The sequence below is a fragment of the Equus przewalskii genome, chromosome 6 (genome assembly GCF_037783145.1).
Source record: "Equus przewalskii isolate Varuska chromosome 6, EquPr2, whole genome shotgun sequence".
NCBI classification, from domain to species: domain Eukaryota; kingdom Metazoa; phylum Chordata; class Mammalia; order Perissodactyla; family Equidae; genus Equus; species Equus przewalskii.
In genome coordinates this window covers 29,833,761-29,858,733 of record NC_091836.1, presented here as the reverse complement: position 1 = coordinate 29,858,733, position 24,973 = coordinate 29,833,761, and the positions used below count along the sequence as shown (strand labels likewise).

The window sequence follows — 24,973 nt, the reverse complement described above, 5'->3', positions numbered from 1 at the left end:
TCTATGTCCCTTCTAAGCACTCTCCTTAGGAGGCCATGGGTATATTCTAAAAGGGTTGCATTTGCTCAACAAGCCTCTTTGGGAATTGCAGTGTGGTTCAGTTTTATGCCATACAAGAAAACCAATCTAATTTCTTTATAGGCACATTTATTTCCAAAATAACGTTCCCTCAGCTTGATTGCCCACCATATTCACTGGGCATAGCTTCAGGGTAACTTTTAGTGGCTTCCAACAACAAATCCACCCTCTGAGGATGAAGATGTGCCACATTTGAAGATATTTAAGAGAGAGTGCCAATCATGTCCACATGCAATTCTAAAGAAGAGTTCCAAAAATGCTTTAAGCAACAAGAATAAGCATAAATCCATCAAGGAGACCGCTTTAAAGGCAATAGGACTGCTTCAGGATTATATATTCTAATGTGCTACATAACAATAACCAGTACTTATTAAGTGTTTAGTATTACCAAGAAGTGTGTGTGTGTGTGTGTGGGGGGGGCGTATTCTTAACTATATGGAAATAACAACAATCCTAATAGCTAGCACTTATTGAGTGCTTCCTCAATTGAGTGAGGCACTGAGTTAAGGGTTATTTAATTTTAATCTCCATTTTGCAGACAGGAAAACTGAGCTCTAGAGAAAAGTTAAGTACATTGCTAAAGGTCACAAACCAGCGAGAGAGGAACTGAGATTCAAGCGCAAATTTGTCTGATTTGTTCTTAATTACTCTGATATACGCTATGTTATAAGCTATGCTCTTAACCACTGTGATTGACCTCTGGATTTTTATTAAAATATTAGTGATATATGTTAAATAAATATATCCTAACTTATACTTCTTATTAATCAAAACATTGCCTAGTTCAGTGCTCAATAAATACTAGTTGAATGAATAAACCTATGTCAGCAACAGTGGTCTAACCAAGACGGGGAAGAAGGGCAAATAAGAACAATAGGCCAAGGTGATACAAGACGGTTCAGCTCATCTACTCCCCAAACTAAGGCCATGTTCACAGGAAAGAGCAGCCGATGCCAGAGAAAGTGCCTGGATGGCTCCATGCCAGCTACAACATGCGGCTTTGTGATTTGTCTGCTATTTCGTTCCAAGCAAGCCCCTGAAGGGCCCTGGGCCTCAGTCGCTCCATCCATGCATAGGGAATGGGTACACTCATCTCTCTTCTTCAGTCTTCCCCTATGAATATTTATAAAGAGCTCTAGAATCCTGGTATCCCATAAAAATGCAAAGTACGATTATTATTAATGATACAGTTAGCAAGAAGGACATTTGTTATTTCTACTCAATTGGTTTCCCCTGGGAGCAGAAACAATTTTTTTTGACATAGTATTAATGTGCCGTCTTTGCAACTTTGATCATCTGTCATTTTCTTTTTGAGAAAGTCGTGCCCCTGTTGCAGGCAGCGCCCTGCCTCTTCCTTTGCAATATGGGCACTATCTGAGCACAAGTCGCTTCATAGTTTAGATGAAACTATGGATCTTTATTTGATTTCTGGTATCAGGAAACAATTTATTAGGATCAAGGCAGTTAGGCTACGAGACTTCCTTCCTTGCCTGGGTAGTCACTAGTTGAGCAGACAGCCCTGTTCATAAATCTAGTTTTATTTCCTCATCTATTCACCTGGAACTAAGTGATTTTTTTTTTTTAAGGCAAAGGGGAGAACACATTTCCTTATGTAAGCACTCTTCCTCCAGCCAGTAATCACCATTGTTTCTTAGACAAGCCAGTGAGAAGCTGAAGCAGGGAGCCATTTCCATTTCCGTGCATCACTCTTGTATTTTTCAGAGTTTACAGAAAAATACTGCAACCAATTTGGGATTTCCCTGTAATGATCCACTTCCTCTAAGTAAATCGGAATTGATTCAAATGTGAATTTCAGAGACAAAAGGGCTTTCTGCAAATATCTGTTTTCCTATGTCCTTCAGAAACTACCTTGCCTTCTTTTCTGCCCCATCCCCCGCTCCCACCCTCCCTCAAGCCCCCCAGCCCGCCTTCCCCTCCTTCTTAAGAAGACTTTCCCAGGTCCCTCTTGGCTGTGGTTGAACGACGTTGGCTCCTGTCCATGCTGCAACAAAGACCTGGCATTCCAGCTGTCTGCGTCTAATCTCCAGTGTCAGCTCTCGTTAATGTGTGAGCGTGAAATCAGAGGGGGCAGAGCTGCACGGAATATTAAAACCATGATCAGAATTCCACTGAAACGCTGAGAGTCTGCAAGCACCATTAGAGGAGGCTGTCAAATCACGGCTTCGCATTAAATAAAAGAAAAGATTTCTATCAGAGGAAAGTACAATCAGTGAATCGCTGAGCTAAATTAGCATTTTTTCAATTGGAGATCGAAGTTGATTTATTGTTCTACACGACATTAATGTAACTATGTGCTTGACCTGCTAAGGCAGCTAATTTTTCATTTAAATGGTTTCTTTCCTTCCTGGTGCAAAGGCTGCAATCATATTTCAACTTTGCAGAGTGATCAGGAAAGTCGCGGAATGCTGCAGAAATGTCTTGGAGCGGCCTTCCCTTCTCCTCCCCTCTCCTTCCTTTCCTTTTTCCAACTCCAGAGCCTTCCTCCTCCCCTCCCCTCCCCTTCCCCCCTAACCTCATGGCTGGTGGTCAAGGTCACAGAGGAAGAGTAATCTCAAAGCCACCAACTTCAAAGCCGCCATCAAAGAAGCCCCTACGTAGCCACTGAATTAAAAGGGAGTGGGGGAGGGAGGGCTCTGGGCACTGGCGTTCGTATCTACAAGAAAGGACCCTTTAAATGCCCCATTGGTAGGGCCCAACCAGGGGCACCCTAGGTCCACTTCTCTCCTGCCAGCCTCTCAATATGGGTCTCTTCTCATCCTCCCCATCCCCCCTCCTCACACACACATCGCCTGCAGATAATATACATTTCCAATTAGCAGTGCACATTCTAGTCATGTTCTCTTTTACTGCCCTAACTATCTTCCTTTTGCTAAAAAGCTGGGCTGTCATTAATGAAATCCTGCAGTTCTGTTAATCTAAGATACAATGCTTCTTTTCTCTCTCAGGCTCTCCCTAACATAAAAACTACAGTTACTCAAGCTCCCCTTTTCTGTTTCGATTCCTTGTCATTTGTCTTTCATTACATACCTGATGTAGCACTGTAGCAGTTGAAGTTCCTGGACTAGGGGGAAAGGACACAATTATATTCATTTCCCAATGCCCTATTTGCAAAGGCAGCTGGCATTTTCTTGGTTTTTTTTTTTGGTTTTTTTTAAAAGCACACTGATTTTAATCTCTGGAAGTTGATGAATATGTTTTAGGGCATTTGGGGATCCTAACGTTTACCAAGCTTGTTAGACTTTAAACTAGCTGTAAGTCCTGGAAGAACCCTGATAAGTTAGATTTCAGCATTTATCTGAAATGCCTCTTAGGAATTAATTCATTGTACCCCACAGTGAGAAAAAGGCAGGCACTGGGAAGTGGGTGGTGGGTGACGGGGCTGACATTTGCCACCCTTTACCAATATAAATGCTACTTCTAAAACAAAACGGACATAGGACCAATAACTAGTGTTTATATTTTATTTTTCTTCCTCCCATCCCCAAACAGCCATCTTCTGAAATGACAAACTGAGTAAATTTCTGTTTGGGGGAGGCACGAAGGCAGTGTCAATCCCATAGATCTGAAGGACCTCAGGCTAAGGAACAGAACCAATTACTCACACAGGGCTGGCTATGGCCCAATGAGGTAGAGAATAGCGCCCCATCCTCCACCCCTATGGCCTTTAAGACTGATGGAGTCACTCCAAGGGTCATCGGAATGGAGGAAACTTTCCCTCCCACTTCTATCACAATAGGACCTAATTGGCCCCCCTTGGTCAGCCAGGAGACCATGGAATGAATGGTCAGGATGCTGCTCTTTGCTCTGACCCAGCTAGAGAGCCTCTATCCAGGCCAAAGGTGAGGGTCTTGGCAAAAGACTGCTTAGCCAGATGCTGGAGACAAGCGCTTTTGTCATTTCATACTTGCCGCCATTTTGTCCAAGATGCTTACCCTTGCTTACCCCTTACTCCATTTAGAAAGTAATCCCATCTCTCCCCCATGTTGATTATCATTCAAGTCAACCACTCCAAAAAGCAAAAAATGTGGATTTCATTCTCCAAAGGCAATAAGAGTTCGGTCACTAAACACAGAAAATCTTCACCATACAGCACACTAGTTGTTTGCTTTTCTCCTGGATGACTTCCACAGTGGTTCTGTACCAAGAGTCAGTGTCAGATGATCAGGGTTCCCTCTGTCACCTCACAGTCCACATTCATTAGCCAAGAGGTGGCATCACAGCACGTTGCTCCCACTTTTCCGAGCTGCAGGGTGATTCCACTGCAAAGCCTCCTGAAGGACCCAAATGCAAAGCTCTACTATTTCCTGCACTCACTGTTTCCATGGTCACTTGTTCCCCAAAGATAATGCACCTCTCCTTTACACGATAATCACCTTCTGAATATAGTTTTATTCATGGAATTAAGGACCTTCAGATGATTTGGGTCACTTCTGGTTCACCAGTGTGCAAAATAGAACCCCAGCACCTGGAAGAAATAATGCAGACATTTTGTTAGTCAATCCGCATGGCCTGCAGCATGTTGTGAACCCAGGAAGCAACATGAGTCTCAAAGGCCAGGAGAGACCAGGTCTGGGAAAAAAAGCATGTTCCTTAGGGTAAAAAACACGGGAGGGGACAAATTTGGTAGCAGAAGCAGACTCTACAGAAGGTAGTCAGAGACACTATAGCTACGCCCAAAACGCTATCGTCAAAGAGCATGGTTCAAGCAATTCTTAGCACCAGAGACACAACTCAGTGGACATTTGGAAGGAAGGCAGGGCAAAGGATGGGGTCGTGAGATCAGCCCATGGCATAAAAGCTCAACATTCAGGTTTACTCCAGAGAAAAGAAGGCTGTGGTGAGTGAGGCAACAGTTGAGGCCTGCCACCAGTTGGACTTTGGGGACAAGACTCAGTCCTCAAGGAAAATGGGACTGCTGCCAGAATAGGTGCGGATAGACTGAAGAGCAGACCCAAAGCTGCAACCCCAGCCTGAGAAGCGGTCCCCTTCTTCTTCCTCATCATAGAAAAGGGATCATAATAGTACTACTCCACAGTGCTATTGTGAGGATTAAATGATTTGATATCTAGATCCGGATCTATTTGTTTGTGTGTGTGTTTGTGCGTGTGTGTTAGATCATACCTGACACATTGAAAGCCACTATCTAAGTCACTGTCATTCAGTACTATCAAAATGCTCAGGGCTCATCCCAGGTGTATCACATTCGGTGGCCAAGAAGGCCTTTTTGAAAAAAAATAAAATAAAAGAATGAAACAAACATTTATTAAGACTGTCACCCAGGATGCTAGACACTTCCATATGTTATTTACTTAACTCAATCTCACAACACTCATTTAATCATCACAGAAACCCTGTGAGGGGTGTTGTGATTACCTCTCCTTTTTAAGTTGAAGAAATAGAAGGCTAAGGAGGTTGAGTAACTTTTCCCAGGGAAGACACCCAATAGTGGTAAAAATATTGAAACTCGAGTTCTGAGATCTAACTCCAAATGACTTATCCTTCAAAAACACGAGGAGGATTTGAAGTATCTATTCTCAGCAGTGGCTTTTTGTAAAAGTGAGCCTCAAAGCTTTCAGAACGTAAATCTGATTAAAAAGAACTATCAATAGTGTGATACCACAGTAAACTCCAGGAAGGAATTATTTCATTTGGAGAATAATAACTAATAACTAGCAGCTATTGAAAATGTAATAGGTGCCATACACTGTTCCACGTAAATGCACATTTAATCCTCACATCAACCCTATAAAATATGTTCCATTATTATCCCCATTTTAAAGATGGGGAAACGTAGGCACAAATATATTAAGTAACTTTCCCAGTGTAACACATTTAGTGAATGGCAGAGCCAGGATTTGAAGCCAGCCAAATCTGGACTTCAAATTCCACACTCTTAGCCACCATGCTACACTACCCTGGACAAGAATGTAGCATAATTCCTTGTCATTATTCTAGTTCAGTAAAGAATTTTGAGAAAGGCACATTGGAGGCCTGCAGCTGTGTTTGAGCCAAAAGGGATTTTCAATGCAAAAATTACAAACTTAATTATAATCCTCCCTTTTACGAGGTTTAGGCCACTAATACACTTCCTCTTCCTGTTAGAATTTTCCCAGAATTAGGGAAGATCTGGTCCTACTAGTTTTGGGGATGTGGGAAATATGAAGGCAGGAGAAATAAGGTACTTTTATCAAATACCTGCTATGCAACTTCAGAGATAGAAGCACAGAGCTGTTGGAGTACTAGAAGAAGAATGATTAATTCTCACTATGGAGAAAAATGATGAAGACGAGTAAGGAAATGCTCCTAAGCTGGCTCTTAAGAAATGGGGAAGATTTCCGTAGGGAAAAAGTAGAGTGAAGTACATCCCAGGTGAGGAACACTCGTGAGCAAAAGCAGAGAAACTATGAACTCCTAAAAGAAGGGATATGCATATGGCTTCTCTCTGTGCCCTTCACAGTGCCTTCTATAGTATTTGGCTATGGCTGGATCACAGTAGGTGCACAATAAAAGTTGAATGCATTGGATGGATAATGCTTTCATGCATGCATGAATGAGTGAAATTAAAGTGCATGCTATGTTCAAATAATAGCAAGTAATTCAACATAGCTGAAGCTGATCTCCCAGAGCATATATATTGATCCCGAAGAATGGTTTAAAGAACAAACAAATTTGGTCCCTGGTGGTCTCTGTCTTCTGTCTCTCGCCATGCCACGGCATCATTGCGATGTGTGAGAGATTTGTTTGGAGTGGGGGAAGCATATTTTTGTTTGCATTTGCTTAGCACGTTGCTGTCGCACATTTTGCTATGAGATGTAAAGTCATCTGCATGCGCCGGTTGTGCAGTTAGAGAAAAGTCAAAACAAGCGTCAGGCGGGTTGTCAGCCACATGGCCTAGGCAGATTGTCATATTCCCTTGCCCGTGATTGGTGCCACCTTCTCTCTCCTCTTTCCCCACTCTCTTCCTTGTTCTTGAATCCCACACCTACATATATACCCTTAAATTCCAAGGTCTAATTTCTAATTGGCTTAATAATGTAGAAGATAGCATCTATGCAGACTGCAGATCCAAATCCACCAGGATGGCGATTCCTACACCATTCAAACCTCGGTCTCACTGAACAAGCTCTGCATCAGTCTTTACTGCAAGTACGTTTGTGTTGAGAACTCTCAGGAAGCCACCCCACCCTGCATCGTAGTATCTACTGAAAAGTGAATTTCGCAGTGTGCATAGCCCAAATGATAATATTTTATTTCTCTTTACTATCTGGAAATATTCTTGTTCTTTCAGGTCTATCTCCATCCCAAGGTACAAAAGGGACAATCACATCCAGAGTGTCAACATCAAGATTATTAATGTCCCAAAGAACACAGGCTCATTTTACTGGTAGAGATAGCTGTGATACAGAGGGAAAAGAGCTAATAATTTGGAGTCAGGAGACTTCATTTTGAGTACCCAATCTGAAACTTTGGGTAAACCACTTAATTTTTCCAAACTTATTGGTAAAATAAGAACTATAATACCTATTTTATCACAGGGTTGAAGTAAAGACCATCTATATTCCTTCATTTATTCAATATATCTTTAGTTAGTGCCTATTTTGTGCCAGAAACTATATCAGGCTTTAAGATAGCTAGCAAAGCAGAGTTAGCTCTCACCCTCATGGAACTGAAACTTAAAACCTACAAGAAAAACAGATCATCAAGAAATGTGATGATTGCTATGAAAGAGAAGTATTGGTGCTTGGAGGGGTGCATTAGCCAAGAGGGAAAGGAACATGTGATGGCTCTGTGCACACCAAAAACATGCTGCATTCACAGATTTGAAAAAAGCCACAGATGGCTGTAGGATCACAAATAACGCATGTGAGAGAACATGGAAAATAGGAAAGTACTGTACAAGACCAAGGATTACATTCTAATAGAGATAATATCTTTTGTAAAAGATCACCTCTAATGCTGCTCCTGGCAGATTGGCAAAGGAGATGTTTTAGAGGCAAGAGGAATCATTTTTACCTCTTCTCAAGTCTCATCTTATAGGCAATCATCTATTTTATCAACATTTGAGGCTAGATCCACAGAAAAATGTAGAGCAGGAACGTCCAGCCCACCCATTGGAGTGATAAACAGGAAAGATCATCCGAATGGCCAGTGTCTTCCAGATGCCCTCTGGCAGTATTCAGGCCAACCATGCCCAAGTTCACGGATTGGAAGATTTCATTCCACATATATTTTACTGCTGCCACATCAAGGTCACGCCATCCAGCCATCTTACTTGTCCATTTATTTTGCCTTTGTTTTGAAACACTGGATCTGATGAGATAGATTAGCTCACACACTACATATAAGGATGCAGCAAAGGTCATTCACCAGTAAGTGGTTCAGAAGTTCCCCTGGTTCCAGGACTGTCAAGGATCTGAAACATGGGCATCACAGGCTTTGGTCAACTCTGGGTGCTACTGGAAAAGAATCAAGCCTGGATCATCATCTGGGTGTTTAGTAAGCTCCTTTCCACTTCAAGAGAATAAGAGTTCCATAGAAAAGACTTTCAGGGTCTTCTAGGACTCCAGTTCAGGTATCTCTTCTGCAATAGTACTAACAGGTAGTCAGTCAGTCTCTGTGTGAACACTTCCAATGACTGGGGAGCTTACTGCATTGTCAAAGTACCCACTCCATAATTAGCCACAGTTCTTCACACTAGCCACTCTATACATTGGTCTTAGTTCTTCCTTCTCCTAACCCGGAGTACAGCCCTGTTCCTCTATTCAACAAACATTTATTGAGCATTTCCTATGTTCCTGGCTCCATAGTAGGTGACCAGATTACATACAAAGACATGTAAGACAAGACTTATTCTTAAAAAAGTCTACCATCTGGTAGATTTAGTACACTCTCTGTCTTCATTTGCTAGGGTTACCAAAGTGCCACAAATTTGGGGGCTTAAACAACAGCTATTTATTTTCTCACAATTCTGGAAACTAAGAGTCTGAAATCAAGGTGTCAGCAGGGTGGCTCCTTCTGAGGACTCTCTCCCTGGCTGTCTTCTCCTTGTGTCTTCACATGTCTTTCTTTCCTCTGTGCACCTGTGTCCTAATCTCCTCTTCTTATAAGGACCCTAGTCATATTGGATTAAGGCCCACCCTAAGGACCTCATTTTAACTTAATTACTTCTTTAAAGACCCCGTCTCCAAATACAGTCACACTCTGAGGTACTGGGAGTTAGGACTTCAACATATGAATTTGGGAGGGAGGACACATTTCAGATGATGACAATCACCTTTCCTCATGCAACTCTTCAAATATTTAAAAATATACATTACATCCTCCCTCTAAGCTTTTTCTTCTTAAGGGTAAACATTCTCAATTTCTTTGACTTTTAATTCTGTTATTTGGCTTCCAGATCCATCACCATCTCTGTTAGTCTCCCATAGAAACATTTTAGTTTATTAACTTATCCACTAAAATGTGGGGTCTGATAGGGCAAAAGACTATTGAGTTGTTATCTCCCTTGATCTGGTAACACTAAATAACTCTCAAGTAGCTTTTGGTTAGGTATATGTTTTGGTAAACTTCTTGGACATTAACTCAAAATAACTTTGAGGATAACTAAAATCCTTCAACATTATAGACCATTGTTTGTCATATATGCTTCTATTTTTAGTACTTCTTTTTTTTGAAGCAAAGTATAAACTTTTGTGTTTGTGAACAAGGTGAGAAGGATAGGAACATGAACACTCTGGAAGCAGAGGACTAGAAACAATATACCCAGCTTGCCAGTCTTCTATTAATCAAACCCTTTGAAGATAGTGGTTTAATCAGGCAAGAATCTACCTAATTGCATTGTTGTTAGGTCCATGTTATTCCATGTTACCATGGAACCAATTGTCAAATGCTTTGATAAAATTCAAATATATATCTCTATGGCAGCATTTCCCAAAAAGCGTTCCAAGGAACACTTACTTCTATGGAATTCTCCAATTAAGGGTGATCAAAAGATTGTTCAAAGCAGTGTGATTATTTATTCTTGAAGATGCTTGAGCTACATTGTCATATAGAAGGCCATTAGGTGTTCTAGTGTAAGAAAACCTGTTTAATGTTATATAACATACTGCCTCACAAACTTATTTGAAAATGGAACACTTTTTAAAGTTAAAACCTACTAATATCAATAGAACTAGTTTCTGTGCAATGTGCTTTGGGAAACACTAGTCTACCAGCTGAGCTAAATTCTACCAATAGGGTTTCTGTTTTCATAGATTTTATTTAGCCTTCTTATTGCTGAGCACATGCAAAAACATCCCTCTATAACTCTCCCACTGTCCTCTGGGCCTATCTTTCTTACTGTACTTTTTATTTTTTCTTTTCTTCTATTTTTTTCCCTTCCCTCCTCTTTTCCCACATGTAACACTTCCACCAGTTTCCTCCAAAGTGCCTAAATAGGGGCCAGCCCCATGGCATAGTGGTTAACTTCGGCACACTCTGCTTCCGCAGCCCGGGTTTGTGGGTTCAGATCCTAGGTGCAAATCTATACCACTTGTCAGCCAGGCTGTGGTGGCGACCCACATATAAAGTAGAGGAAGACTGGCACAGATGTTAGCTCAGGGCTAATCTTCCTCAGCAAGAAAATAAAAACAATAATAATTTTTAAAATTAATTAATTAATTTTAGAAAATGCCCAAATAGCAAATCACACAGGCTAATGGAACTCACCACCAAGGATGTGTACTCTTCATGAGGTCTTGATCAGTGCCAAGTAAGAGGTTGAAATTAAGGTCGAGAGGATAATCAGATTTGTGGGAGCACTGAGAGTTGAGTTCAGTCAGAATAGAAGGCATGGCCATATCGCCAGTGTTAGAGGGATGCTTGTGGGTGATGCGCAGGGCCAGAAGAGAGAAAATTCTAGTAGTAGCACTTCATTTAGTTTTGGACATTTACTCTGCACTGGATACTGTGCTAAGTTCTGGAAATTATAAGTGAATAATCTATATTCCCTTAGAAGAGTTCATTGTTCAATGGGAGAGACTAACAGGTAAACAAATAATTATGAGTCAGGGTCATAAATGTTATAACAAAGGCAGGTTTAAGATGTTATTGGGGCATAGAGGAAAAATTATTAACTTTGGCCAGAAAGTCTCACTTGTGCCTCCATTTTAAGCCTTAGTACTAAATGTACAAGAAAATGTTAGTGGCAGAGTCTCCATCGGAAAGGGTGAGGGACTAATGTCATTGCACATCTCCAGTGCGCTCCAGCTTCCCACCGTAAAAACTCTGTCTCTGCATCAGGGAGAGTCAGGACACAGAGAATCAAGGGGCCAGCAAAGGCAATGTCATAAAGCCCCTTAAAACAAAGGCTTCTTTGATGGCTCTAAATTACTATTTTGCTCAATTAACTGCCAGCATTTGGTACCTGGCGTTTGAGTGGCCCTTTATAGTTCACAAACTACATTCAAAGCTGTTACTTTCAACAGTCTTCTAAGATTCTTTAGATTGTCCCAATTTACAGATGAGGAAATAGAAGCCTAATGAGACAAAGTCACACATATCAAGTCTCATGGTAAGTGAAAGAAAAGAGGAATTAACTCCCCAATTCTTCAGACACCAAGTCCACTTTTCTTTGAAATGAGAAAATTTCTGAGAGTATAAGAGAACTATCAGAGGGAAAACCTATTTAGTAATATTCCCAAAAGTAGATGATGAGAAGGGGGATAGCCAAAGAATACAGGATGTAGATAGTCCATGACTGGATAGTGAAGAAAGAATTGCATGAGAATTTTTTCTTCCATAAAGCTTAAAGTAATTTAAGGATAGACATATCCCAGTAATAGTCCCAAAAGTAAGGAGAATGACTACCTCTGTTTCACAGGTGAGAAAATTGAGGCATAAGAAGAAAAAGTGAATTGTCCAAAGATATTCTCCAGACTGAAGAGAAAGCTCCATCTGCTCCCTGTCAGATAGAGTGCAACTCAAGGGCAGCTTCATCATTCAGAGTCTCCAGCACCCACTTAGCTGCTGCGGCTCACTGGTTGGAGGTCCTCTCCGCACAAGAGCTGAGTGCTCAGTGGAAGAGAAGAGAAGACATTTCTTCAAATAGAGTCATCCTTCACACCATGCCACTCTTGATAGTAAGGAGAAACCAAGATGAGCATACCTGTCCCTGGCATTCCAGTTTCAATCGGTTCGTTACATCTCATCACTGAGAAAGAGAAAAAAACCTAGAGCACACAATAGGGGAGAGTGCACAGCCTCTTGCCTACCTCAACTTCCTCCTACCTCTTGCACTTTCTGTGTTCTAGCCATAATTCTTTCCCAACAGATGGAGCACCTATCTGCTCATTACTTTATTCTATGTGCCTAGATAAATCTCTAGATGGCTCACTCCCTCCAACCCCACCTACTCTGCCATGTCAGGGATTCCTACCAGAGAGTAATTGAGCATTTGCCTAGAGGACTATTGAACTAGATTTCCTCTGTTTTTCTAACATGAAGGAAGGAGCTTAATATATACCAGGCCCCTGGAAACCCCACTCAATAGATTGTGTAACAAGGAACTTCCAAAGACTACTCTGGAGGATGTCTTTTCATCCTACTGGATTATTTTTTGAACTACTAACCACTTGCTAATGTTCATCTCTTAATGGCTTCTTGGTGTTGACCTGGGTTCATTCTTTCATTCAGCTTCTTGAAACATTTCAATGAGACAGGTTGTTATCAAAAGCTATGCAGCAGCTACAGTGCACCTTCCTCTCATTAGAGAACACCAGGAAGTATGTAGTAAGAGCATATACAACTGATCTATTTTTGTTAGTCTACAATATTTGTGGACAATTTCTGAGAGAGGTCCATAGGAGGTCTTGATCTGGTGACGTGACCAGAACATCCTGCAAGGAAAAATGAGAATGAAAGAAAATAAAATTTCCTCTCCCTTAAATATGGTCCACTCCAGTCCAATCCTTTGGCTTTGCAATTCACTGAAATTAGGAAATGGTGCTTTCTGTGGACAGCCCTTGGAGATGTAACTAGATTGAGTATAGTCGCCCCAGAGAAACACAAGGTAGTCCTAAAAGCAGTATTTCTTCAACTTAAATGATGTACGGATGTCTTTTTAGAGAAAAACAACCTTCATGGATTCTCATGTTGACTTCAATTTTATTTTTTTGAGGAAGATTAGCCCTGAGCTAACCTCTGCCACCACTCTTCCTCTTTTTTGCTGAGGAAGCCTGGCCCTGAGCTAACATCTGTGCCCATCTTCCCCTACTTTATACGTGGGATGCCTGCCACAGCATGGCTTGACAAGCAGTACATAGGTCCGCACACAGGATCCGAACCGGCAAACCCCGGACCACCAAAGTAGAACACGCCAACTTAACCACTGTGCTACCAGGCCGGCTCCGACTTCAATTCTTTTAATTTTAATGCTTCTTAAATATGTATAACCATAAAACTAGGCATAAACTGCTTGTACATATAGCCTTTATGCAATATAGTCAAAATTAATTTGCAAATTAAATACAAACGAAACTAAAAATCAATATTGGAATTATCACCGTTAATTTAGTATGCTACACGACAGTTTGATAAAAATTAATTGTTGCCCACACGTGTATGGTTCCAAGAGCCATGGTGTACCTGCTTTTGAGTTTGGTCTGCCTCTGCTGTCATGTGCTGTCAACGTCTCCATCCTCTCAGTACTTCTCTTTATGAAAATTATGAGAAACCACCATTTCTCCCACACATTTTGATGTCCTTTGGTCTTCACTAGGGTGTAAGTGAATTCCACCTCAAGCCTTCTCTCATTAGCGAGATAATTAAAGTAGTACTACTTGGCCTGATGCAAATGCGCCTGGGGCACTGGAACCACATGACAGTACTCAGTTGCATGAAGGTCTTCTAGATACTCCAGAATATGTTCATATGTGTTTTTAAAATCATCAAAAAGAAAAAGTAACATTGAAAACTTCTCATAAAGAACTTCTGACTTTCCAAGAATATGTTTCTGGCCCCCTACTGAGGATCCATGTGTTCCTACTTAACAAATATGACCAGGAACCACCCCAGATTCTTCTATCAGAGCCCATAATGATGCAGGTCTTATATCATGGTCCAGCAGAGCCAGCTATGCTGGCATCACAGAAATGTGGGGGATGAAGAAAAAGGTATGGTCTCTCAGACTGAGCCATTTCAAGAGTCTTCCAGATGAAAATCAGGCAAAAATCCAGTTCATTTGGAATAGTTTGCACTTGCCACAAATGGCCAAGTGATTATTATGATCTAACCCTGTGTAGGATGCTTTTATGGGATGTTATAAAAGAAAAATACACACACTGGCTAGCAAGAGAGCCTGGATGACATAATGGCTTATTTCATCTGTAATTTCAGTGATTATATAAATGATGAATAAAATCCAACTACAAGTGCTTTTTTATTATCTTCTCAATGGGGTAAGATCTGAAAGCTTGACCCCTGGAACATAATAGTCTCCTTTAGATGCACCCAGAGCTGGAATAAAGCTGGGAATCTGGACTTTGACCTGAAGCTCTTAAAGAGAATATTGCTTATCACTCCCCTGGGAATAGAGAGATTTTTTTTTTTTTTTTTTACAATGAGATCATCTTACACTGGAGGAATTGTATAGATGACTCTTAAAAATCAAAGGAACCTACCCCAAAATGGCTTCTGTTGGGGGCAGCCGGGATATTTTATTGGCTGTACTAAGCTATTCAGCAGAGGTCTCCTACCTTGAGTAGGATGGAGAAGAAGCGCAGAGGTCAAGTTGCTGATGTTCATGATAGGGAAGCAGGAGATCCTATCTCTACATTGAGGTCACTGGATAGGGCCAGACCTAACTCATTCCGCCCAAAAATGTTTGAACTCAGATCAAGTCCCTAAAAACCAGCAAACTGACTGCTGGGCAAATCACCTAACCATTCTCTAGCCAGGGCGACCAGAATCTGGGTTCTTTCCAATAGAGTGAAATCTCTGGGTAATATCCTGCTAGCATCCCAGGGAAGTGCTTTGTCATGCTTGGCTGAGGTTGTTTATGACTGTTATCTGTTAGTGTTTGTAGTTGAAACCAACCTCACTTCTAATGCTACCTGATTGAACCAAGAAGGCTTCTTTTAGAAACTTCTGCCATCTCAATGTGTGATCTAGATATCAGCCGTTGAGCCATTGAGGTAATTTGGGGCACTAGTCCCTATCAATGGACTCAGCTGTCATGCACTGAAGGAGGCAGGCAGATTTAAGTAGCCCTTCTTGGTAGAAGTGGGCAGCTGAGAGAATGGGTTTGCAGATCTTTCGCGCCTCTGATGGTAATACACTGGATCCATTAGAGAGACACCTAATCATCTGCACCTGTCAAATCCAAACTACCCTCTTTTAAGAGCCAATTTGTTTTCTTGCCAGATCAATGCTCTTATCTGTAATTGTGTGGACCACCAGTGACAGCCAATAACCAGTTAACATGCAATTCAATTTCAGAAGAAAAGAAATGTCTTAATTCAAACATTTATTGTACAAGTGTGAAAATGCCCTAAGTGAAATTAACTGAGGCTAAGAGACTGTAACTTATAAATCAGTTTGCCCAACTGGAGCAAAATGATAGAAGGAAATGATACAGGTTTTGGAGCAGACAGACGTAACTTTGCTCAGGCTTTCAATTTTTAACCCAGCGGCTGCTGTCGTTACTATATTATAATGATAACGGTTGTCAACATGCCTGGATCTTAGCTAGCACAACAGCTGGAATAACATTCCAAGTTTGTAGTGCTCCTACAAGTTGAAACTTCTGACTAGAATGATGCTCCTCTGCCTACTTATTACATTCTCCGCTTCTCTCCACCTGGATAGTCTTGGTACCCCCCAAAAGAGTGTCTCCAGATGCCCATTAATCTATCATTAAACCCTACCCTTCATTTTTTAATTTGAAATGAATGCAAAGAAAGATTTCTACTTGTTGAGACACTCTTGTGTTGTACAGAGGCTATGCTCTAATTCACATTTTTCTGAATAGCTGAATCTTATCTCCCTGCCATGCTCCAATACATTCACTCATAAAGCAAAGCATCATTGAAGGTGCTCTAAGCAAGTAGAATTTTTCAGTTGACAAAACATAGAATGGCTAGCTGTTCACTAAGCCTGTATCTTCTTTTTCCTTGTCGCATAGCTAGACTATACTCCCCACCTTCCTTTTCTGTTGGGCATGGCCATGTGACTGAGCTCTAGCCAGTAGAATCTGAACATAAGTGATGGGCTTCACTTCAAGGCCTGGCCCTAAAAACCTCTTATACATCATTCTTCATGATCTTTCCCCTTCCATTAGATTGACACAGATTAATCATGATGGTTTCGGAAGCCAAATATTGATGATGGAGTAGTGGATGAAGGAAATCTGGGTCCTTGAATCACCGTCTGAAAGAGAGCTGTGCATCAATCAGGAACACCTATTTTATACTTTGAGAGAAAAGAAAATTTATTCCATTTTGATCCTTTATATCATTTTGGGTTGGTTTGTTACACCAGCAAGCATTAACAACTATAGTACCATGTGTTCTACTGAACACAAAGGGAATAGAAGGTGATATTTCAAGATTCCTAACAGTTTTAGGATGTTTTTCTCCAAAAATGAGCATTTAAAAAAAGAGTATAACATCTTCATTTGCTTTGAAATTCAAGTTTCTTGTCTGAGAAAAAAAGAGAGAATTTTGGACTAAATCTTCACAAATCCATTTAGTGCTACTATTTTATTTTGCTCACACAACTCAAAATCCTCCTCTTTTGAGAAATAAAATGAAAAACATAAGACTATATAATGAAACATCTCCTTTTTCTAAGTAGGATAGAAAAAAGTCAGGAGGCCAAATCAATGTAGAAAGTGAATAAATACAAAATGTATTAGAACTAAGCCAACTAGTTACACACCTGGCTTTAATATTGCTTTTGAGCTTCTTATTGCTACATAGAACTATGTAACAAAACAGTATATTATGAAGAGAGGGCAGGATAGAGGGAGGAAAGGAGGAGAGGAGGGAAGAAAGCAGACATAGTGCTAAAACTCAAGTGGGAAACAAAACAACATTTAGCATTCAATCCATGACTCTCTAACCAGTCAACTCTGGTAGAATGCGATCTCATCTGCTAACAAAAAGAGGTATTTGGTTCCTGCTTCTCAACCATAGGCACACCTTGGAGATATCGCAAGTTTGGCTCCAGATCACCGCAATAAAGCCAACATCAGAATAAAGCAAGTCACAAGAATCTTTCGGTTTCCTAGTGAACGTAAAAGTTGTGTTTACAGTGTACTGCAATCTATTAAATGTGCAATAGCATTATATTTAAAAAACAATATACATACCTTAAAAACCATGTTATTGCTAAAAAGTGTTAACTATCATTTGAGCCTTCAGTGAGTCATAATTTTTTGGCTGCTGGAGGGTCTTGTTGATGATGTTGATGGCTGCTGACTGATCAGGGTAGTGGTTGCTGAAGTCTGGGATGGCTGTGGCAATTTTCTAAAATAAGACAACAATGAAGTTTGCCACATCTATTGGCTCTTCCTTTCGTGAATTGTTTCTCTGTAGCATGAGATGCTGTTTGATAACATTTTACCCACAGTAGAACTTCCTTCAAAATTGGAGTCAATCCTCTCAAACCTTGTTGCTGCTTTATCAACTAGGTTTATGTAATATTCTAAATTCTTTGCTGTCATGTCAACAATCTTCACAGAAACTTCACTCGAAGTAGATTTCATCTCAAAAAAACACTTTCTTGGCTCATCCGTAGGAAGGAATCCCTCATCCGTTAAAGTTTTATCACGAGATTGCAGCAACTTGGTCACATCTGCAGGCTCCACTTCTGTTGCTGTTTCCACTTGCAGTTACTTCCTCCACTGAAGTCTTGAACCCCTCAAAGTCATTCATGAGGACTGGAACAAACTTATTCCAAACTCCTGTTAATATTGACATCTTGACCTCTTTCCATGAATCACAAATGTTCTTAATGGCATCTAGAATGATGATCCCTTTCCAGAAGGTTTTCAATTTACTTTGCCCAGATCCACCAAAGGAATCACTATCTAAGAAATACAATGTATTTTTTAAATTATAAGACTTGAAAATCAAAATTACAGTTTGATCCATGGGCTGCAGAATGGATGTTGTGTTAGCAGGCATGAAAGCAACATGAGTTTCGTTGTACTTCTCCGTCAGAGCTCTTGGGTGACCAGGTGCATTGTCAATGAGTAGTAATATTTTGAAAAGAACATTTTTTTCTGAGCAGTAGGTCTCAACAGTGTGCTTAAAATATTTAGTAAACCATGTTGTAAACAGATGTACTATCATCCAGGCTTTGTTTTTCCATTTATAGAGCACAGGCAGAGTAGCTTTAGCATAATTCTTACAGGTCCCAGGATTTTTGAAATGGTAAATGAGCATTGGCTTCAACTTAAGGTCACCAGCTGCATTAGCTTCTAACAATAGAGTCAGCCTGTCCTTTGAAGCTTTGAAGCAAGGCATTGACTTCTCCTCTCTAGCTATGAAAGTCCTAGATGGCATCTTCTTCCAACAGAAGCCTGTTTCATCTACCTTGAAAATCCATTGTTTAGTGTCGCCACCTTCATGAATTATCTTAGCTGGATCTCCTGGATAACTTGCTGAAGCTTCTACATCAGCACTTGCTGCTTCACCTTGCACTTTTATGTTAGAGAAATGGCTTCTTTCCTTAAACCTCATGAACCAACCTCTGCTAGCTTCAAACTTTTCTTGTGCAGCTTCCTCGCCTCTCTCAGCCTGCATGGAATTGAAGAGAGTTAGGGCCTTGCTCTGGATTACGCTTTGACTCAAGGGAATGTTGTGGCTGTTTTGATCTTCTATCCAGAACACTAAAACTTTCTCCATATCAGCAATAAGACTCTTCCAGTTTCTTATCATTCATGTGTTCAGTGGAGTAGCACTTTCAATTTCCCTGAAGAATTGTTCCTTTGAATTCACAAATTGGCTAATTGTTTGGTGCAAGGGCCTAGTTTTTGGCCTTTGTAGGCTTTCAACATGCCTTCCTCACTAAGCTTAATTATTTCTAGCTTTTGATGTAAAGTGAGAGACTTGTGACTCTTCCTTTCACTTAAACTCTTAGAGGCTATTGTAGGGTTATCAATTGGCCTAATTTCAGTATTGCCGTGTCTCAGGGAATAGAGAGGCCTGAAGAGAGGGAGAGAGATGGGGAATGGCCAGATGGTGGAGCAGTCAGAACACACACAACATATATCAATTAAGTTTGCCATCTTACATGGGTACAGTTTGTGGCACCCAAAAATAAGTAGAATAGTAACGTCAAAGATCACTGATTATGGAACACCACCACAAATACAATAATAATGACAAAGTTTGAGATACTGCAAGAATTACCAAAATGTGACACAGAGACAAGAAATGAGCAAATACTGTTGGAAAAATGGCACTGATAGGCTTGCTCAACACAGGGTCGCCACGAACCTCCAATTTGTAAGATATGCAATATCTGCAATGCACGATAAAGCAAAGCACAAGAAAATGAGATCCGCCTGCATTGCTCCTCCAACAACAAATGAATCTCACATGTACAAACACATATACACACTCCCACACAAGCGTACTTAGAGACAGCAGGTCATAATACTCCTTCAGCATTAATTCCAAGAATTGCTACACTGTTAAATTCTATCTTCCAAACAAACTTAACCCTCATGTGTATATGATTTAGCATTACAACTCTTCCTATTAAGAAAAAAAGACTTTCTGTAACACACAACTTCTAATTAATCCCCAGTATGAAATGTAATTTACAATAAATGTTTAAAACATTCCTGGACACACTTTAATTTGCTAATCCCTTCTGTAATCAGGAAGGGTCTTATAAAAATCGACTGCCATTTATCAACCCAATAGAGCTGGCACCCGCAATTCAACAACACATTGTTTTCACGAGTGGGTCCCCTCGTTGGCGTGACACCACAAGCACTGTGGAATGCCAAACACCCAATGCTGTGGAATAATGGCACAGTAATTCCATGAAGTTTTTTGTTCTGAGTTGAGAGAATGGTTCTGTAGTGACTCACACTTCTTCAGACTTATCAAAGTAACATTTTGTCAAGTATTTCATAGAATGAACTTTTTTTTCTCACGAGGAGGCAAAATTTAAGGTGGTTTTGTGGATTTCTCCTTTAAACTTTCCTAACTACAATTTAGTTTTACTCTCAAACAGTAAAAAGATTTTTTTAAACTAACCAAACTTTATGGAGAAATGATCTCCTTCGATCTGGCTCCATAGGTAAAAGAGTTTCAGGGAATAAGAAAGGCCCTCTTCTTTAGTCCAGTAAACAGTGAGCATGCTCAAGATTCCAAGCACATAGGAAGTGGAGAATGAAGATGTTGTAGGATTTGCCCATGATTTCTCTCTCAAATGTCACTGCTTTTTACCCAGCAGTGACGTATGCATGAGAAGGGCTGCAGCTTCCAGGAGCTCTGAGCTTGACCAGTCACTGGTGCCTGAGCATTCTCCATTGAGTTGTTTAATCAGACACATAAGAACAAGTCCAACATCAGAGGGAAAGACTGCAAGACCAGGTTCTGGACGTGGTCTGGATTCAAATCAAAGAGAATTGAGTATGGAAATCGCTTGTGACATACAATTCACATTTCTTCCCATTTTCCTATTTGTTTTAATCCCTTGTTTCACTCCATAAAGTATTGAAACAGATCCTGTGGTGAGGATGGGGAGAAAGTATAAATTTAAAATTATAAAATAAAAATTGAAAACCAGAATGAAAGAAAAAGGAAACACAAATATATTAGTCATAATGTAGATGCTGTGAAAAAGAGTCATGTTTGGTTCTGGTGAAAAGAAAACATGATCAGGAATGTTGTTCTCTTTATTCATGCTTTACATCTGACTAAGGTTCTTGAAATTTTAGAAAATGAAAAATGTACAAGTAACTTTTAAAAAAATTATAACCCCACCACAAAGAGATTTACAACTATTAATATTTTGGTGTGTTTCTTCCCAGTTTTCCTCATTCTCTCTATATTTGTAGATTACAGCATGAGCATTCTCCCATGTCATTATTTTATGCAAACATGATTTGTAATGATCTTAAAATGTTACCTCGTATGAACATTCCATAATTATTCCAGACTCTTCCCTTATCATTAGACATTTTGATTGCTTCTAATATTTTGCTGTTATAAATAAACGATGATGAAGAGCCTTATACACAATCTTTTCAGACATTTCTCATAATCTTCTGAGAATATATTCTCACAAGTGGAATTTCCAGGACCAATGGTAGAAACTTCTCTGCAGTTCTTGATAACTATCGTCAAATCACTTTCTAGAAAGTTACTACCCATTTTCATTTTAGCAAATGATTCACAAATTTCTAGACATTCTTTTTAAAATAAAGTATTACTATTTTTAAAACATTCACTAATATAGGTGGAAAATAATATTTCATTATTTCGATTTTCTTTTCTTTGACTTCTGATGAAATAGAATACTTTTTTTCTTACATTCACTAAGCATTTGATTTATTCTTTGGAGGATAGCTTATTTATGTGCTTTGCCAATTTGCGTTTAATTTTTAATAGGTTCTTATTGATATATAATTTTCTGTTTTTCATATGGGTTTTTCACATATTTTGTTATATTTATATTCTTGCAATGCTTTAAGTGGGTTCCATTGTATTTTCTAAATGTTTATAGTAGGAAAGTAATTGAATGTCATATATGTACTTTGTAACCCACCGCTTGATTCAATGTTAACATTCTAATAGGTTTTGGTTCATTGTTTAGAGATTTCAAATAGACAATAAAGTATTCTGAAAATTATGAGTATTTACTTTCTTCCTTTCAAATAATTTTACTTTTTATTTTGGTTTCATATGTAAGCATCTTCCCTCTCACCTGCCAATTTTAATGAGCTTGATATTTGTAATTGATTTAAGATATAGACTTTTTCACATCAGGAAAGAGTACTGTTTGTTCTACAACACTATGATTTTCTTTTTTAATACTGTATACTAAATTTTATCAGATGTAATTGATATGATCAAGTAGTCTTTCACGTTTTGACTTATTGAGAGACACAGTATTCTAGTAAACTTGGATTCCTATATTCAGAAATACATTCTTCTATGTCAAAACGGCTTTTTTTATAGAGGTAACTTTGGTTCATAACATTCTATGAACTTCACGTGTACATCATTACATTTCAACTTCTGTATACACCAGATCATGTTTACCATCAAAAGTGTAGTTTTGACCCATCACTGTAAAAACGTCCGCTTCTACCTCTTTTACTCTCCCTGCACCCCCTTCCCTTCTGGTAACCGCCAATCTGCTCTCTGTAACTTACGTTTGGGGATTTTAAAAAATCTTTTACATTTGAGTGAAATCATACAGCATTTGCCTTTCTCTGACTTACTTCACTTAGCATAATACCTTCAAGGTCCATCCATGTTGTCGCAAAGGGCAAGATTTCATTTTTTTTTATGGCTGATTATTATTTCAGTGTGTATGTTTACCACAATCTTCTTTATCCATTCATCTGTCGATGGACACTTAAACATTGTTTCCATGTCTTCATTATTAAGAATAATGCTGCAATGAACATAGGGATTCATATATCTTTTCAAATTAGCGTTTTCTTATTCTTTGGATAAATATCCAGAAGTGGAATAGCTAGATCATATGGTATCGTATTCTTAATTTTTTGAGTAATCTCCATATTGTTTTCCATAATGGCTGCAACCGTTTACATTTCTACCTATGGTGTACAAGGGTTCTCTTTTCTCCACATCCTTTCCAACACTTGTTATTTCTTGTCTTTTTAATAATAACCATGCTGATGGGCATGAGGTAATGTCTCGTGGTTTTGATTTGCATTTCCCTAATAATTAGAGGTGGTGAACATCTTTTCATGTGCCTGTTGGCCTTCTGTACATCTTCTTTGCAAATATGTCTGTTCAGATCCTCTGCACATTTTTTTGATCAGGTTGTTTGTCTTTTTGTTCTTAAGTTGTATAAGTTTTTTACGTATTTTGAATATTAACCCCCTATCAAATTTATGATTTGAAAATATCTTTTCCCAATCAGTAGGTTATCTTTTCATTTTGTTCATGGTTTCCTTTGCTGTGCAGAAGCTTTTTAGTTTGATGTAGTCCCATTTGTTCATTTTTGCTTTTGTTCCCCTTACCTGAGGAGACATATTCAAAAAGATACTGCTGAGACCAATGTCAAAGAGAGTACTGCCTATGTTTTCTTCTAAGAATCTTATAGTTTCGGGTCTTACATTCAAGTCTTTAATCCATTTTGAGTTAATTTTTTGTATGGTGTAAGATAATGGTCTATTTTCATTCTTTTGCATGTGGCTGTCCGGTTTTCCCAACCACTATTTATTGAAGAGACCTTCCTTTTTCCATTGTATCTTCTTGGCTCCTTTGTCGAAAATTAGCTGTCCATAGATGTGTGGGTTTATTTCTTGACTCTTAATTCTGTTCCATTGATCTGTATCTGTGTTTTTCTACTGGTACCATGCTGTTTTGATTATTATCCTTTGAAATCAGGGAGGGCGATAAGTCAAGCTTTGTTCTTTTTTCTCAGTATGGCTTTGGCTATTCAGTGTCTTTGTTGTTCCATACAAATTTTAGGATTCTTTTTTCTATTTCTGTGTAAAATGGCATTGGGATTTTGATAGGGATTGAATGGAATCTGTAGATTGCTTCAGGTAACATGGGCATTTTAACAATGTTAATTATTCTAATCCATAAGCACATAATATCTTTCCATTTCTTTGTGTCTTCTTCAATTTCTTTCCAGAATGTCTTATAGGTACAGGTCTTTCACTTCCTTGGTTAAATTTATTCCTGGATATTTTATTCTTTTTGTTGCGATTGTAAATGAGATTGTTTTCTTGATTTCTCTTTCTCTGCTACTTTGTTGTTAGTGTGTAGAAACGCAAGTGATTTTTGTATGTTGATTTTGTGCTCTGCAACTTTACTGTATTTATTTATTATTTCTAATAGTTTTTGTGGATTCTTTGGGGTTTTCTGTGTATAATCATGTAATCTACAAATAGTGACAGTCTCACTTCTTTCTTTCCAATTTGGATCACTTTTATTTCTTTTTCATGCCTAATTGCTCTGGCTAGGGCTTTCAATACTATGTCAAATTAGAGTGGATAGAGTGGAATTCCTTATCTTCTTCTTGTTTTTAGAGGGATAACTTTCAGTTTTTCATTGTTGAGTATAACGTTAGCTGTGGGTTTGTCAAATATGGCCTTTGTTGTGTTGAGGTACTTTCCTTCTATACCCATTTTATTGAGAGTTTTTATCATAAAAGGATCCTGAATCTTGTCCAATGCTTTCTCTGCATCTATTGAGATGATCATGTGATTTTTATTCTTCATTTTGTTAATGTAGGTTGTCATGTTGATTGATTTGTGGATATTGAACTATCCTTGCATACATGAAATAAATCAAAATGGTTTCTTTTTAGCCCTACTGTTTAACTTCATTTGTTAGTTTATTACTTATTTCTCAGCGTTTGTTTGAATTTTTTATATTCCTATTAATAAATTCAAAATAGAATTCCATGGTATTATTATATGCTTTATAGGTTAGATTTTTGTATCAGTGTTATATTAAATGAATTTGATATGTTCATTTTATTTATTGAAGCTATTTAGATTAATTTATTTAATTTATCATTTACTTTATTATATGAATTAGATATGTTCACTATTTTCTCTGTTTTAATTTTTTTACATTTTACATTACTTTTAGCATTTTAAATGAACTATCTGTCCCTGAAACTTTTATCTGATAGAATAATTCCATGATAATGCTTTGAA

The 24,973-nt window shown here is 38.9% G+C and overlaps 1 long non-coding RNA gene across 1 annotated transcript in view; it reads right to left on the bottom strand.

Moving 5' to 3' along the window:
* Nucleotides 1-3,546: 3,546 nt before the first annotated feature.
* LOC103557915 (uncharacterized) overlaps nt 3,547-24,973 on the bottom strand; it is a 242,031-nt gene continuing 220,604 nt past the window's right edge. The window contains exon 12 of the long non-coding RNA XR_011541386.1: nt 3,547-4,564. This is a non-coding gene — a long non-coding RNA (uncharacterized lncRNA). The remainder of the gene's footprint in view (nt 4,565-24,973) is intronic.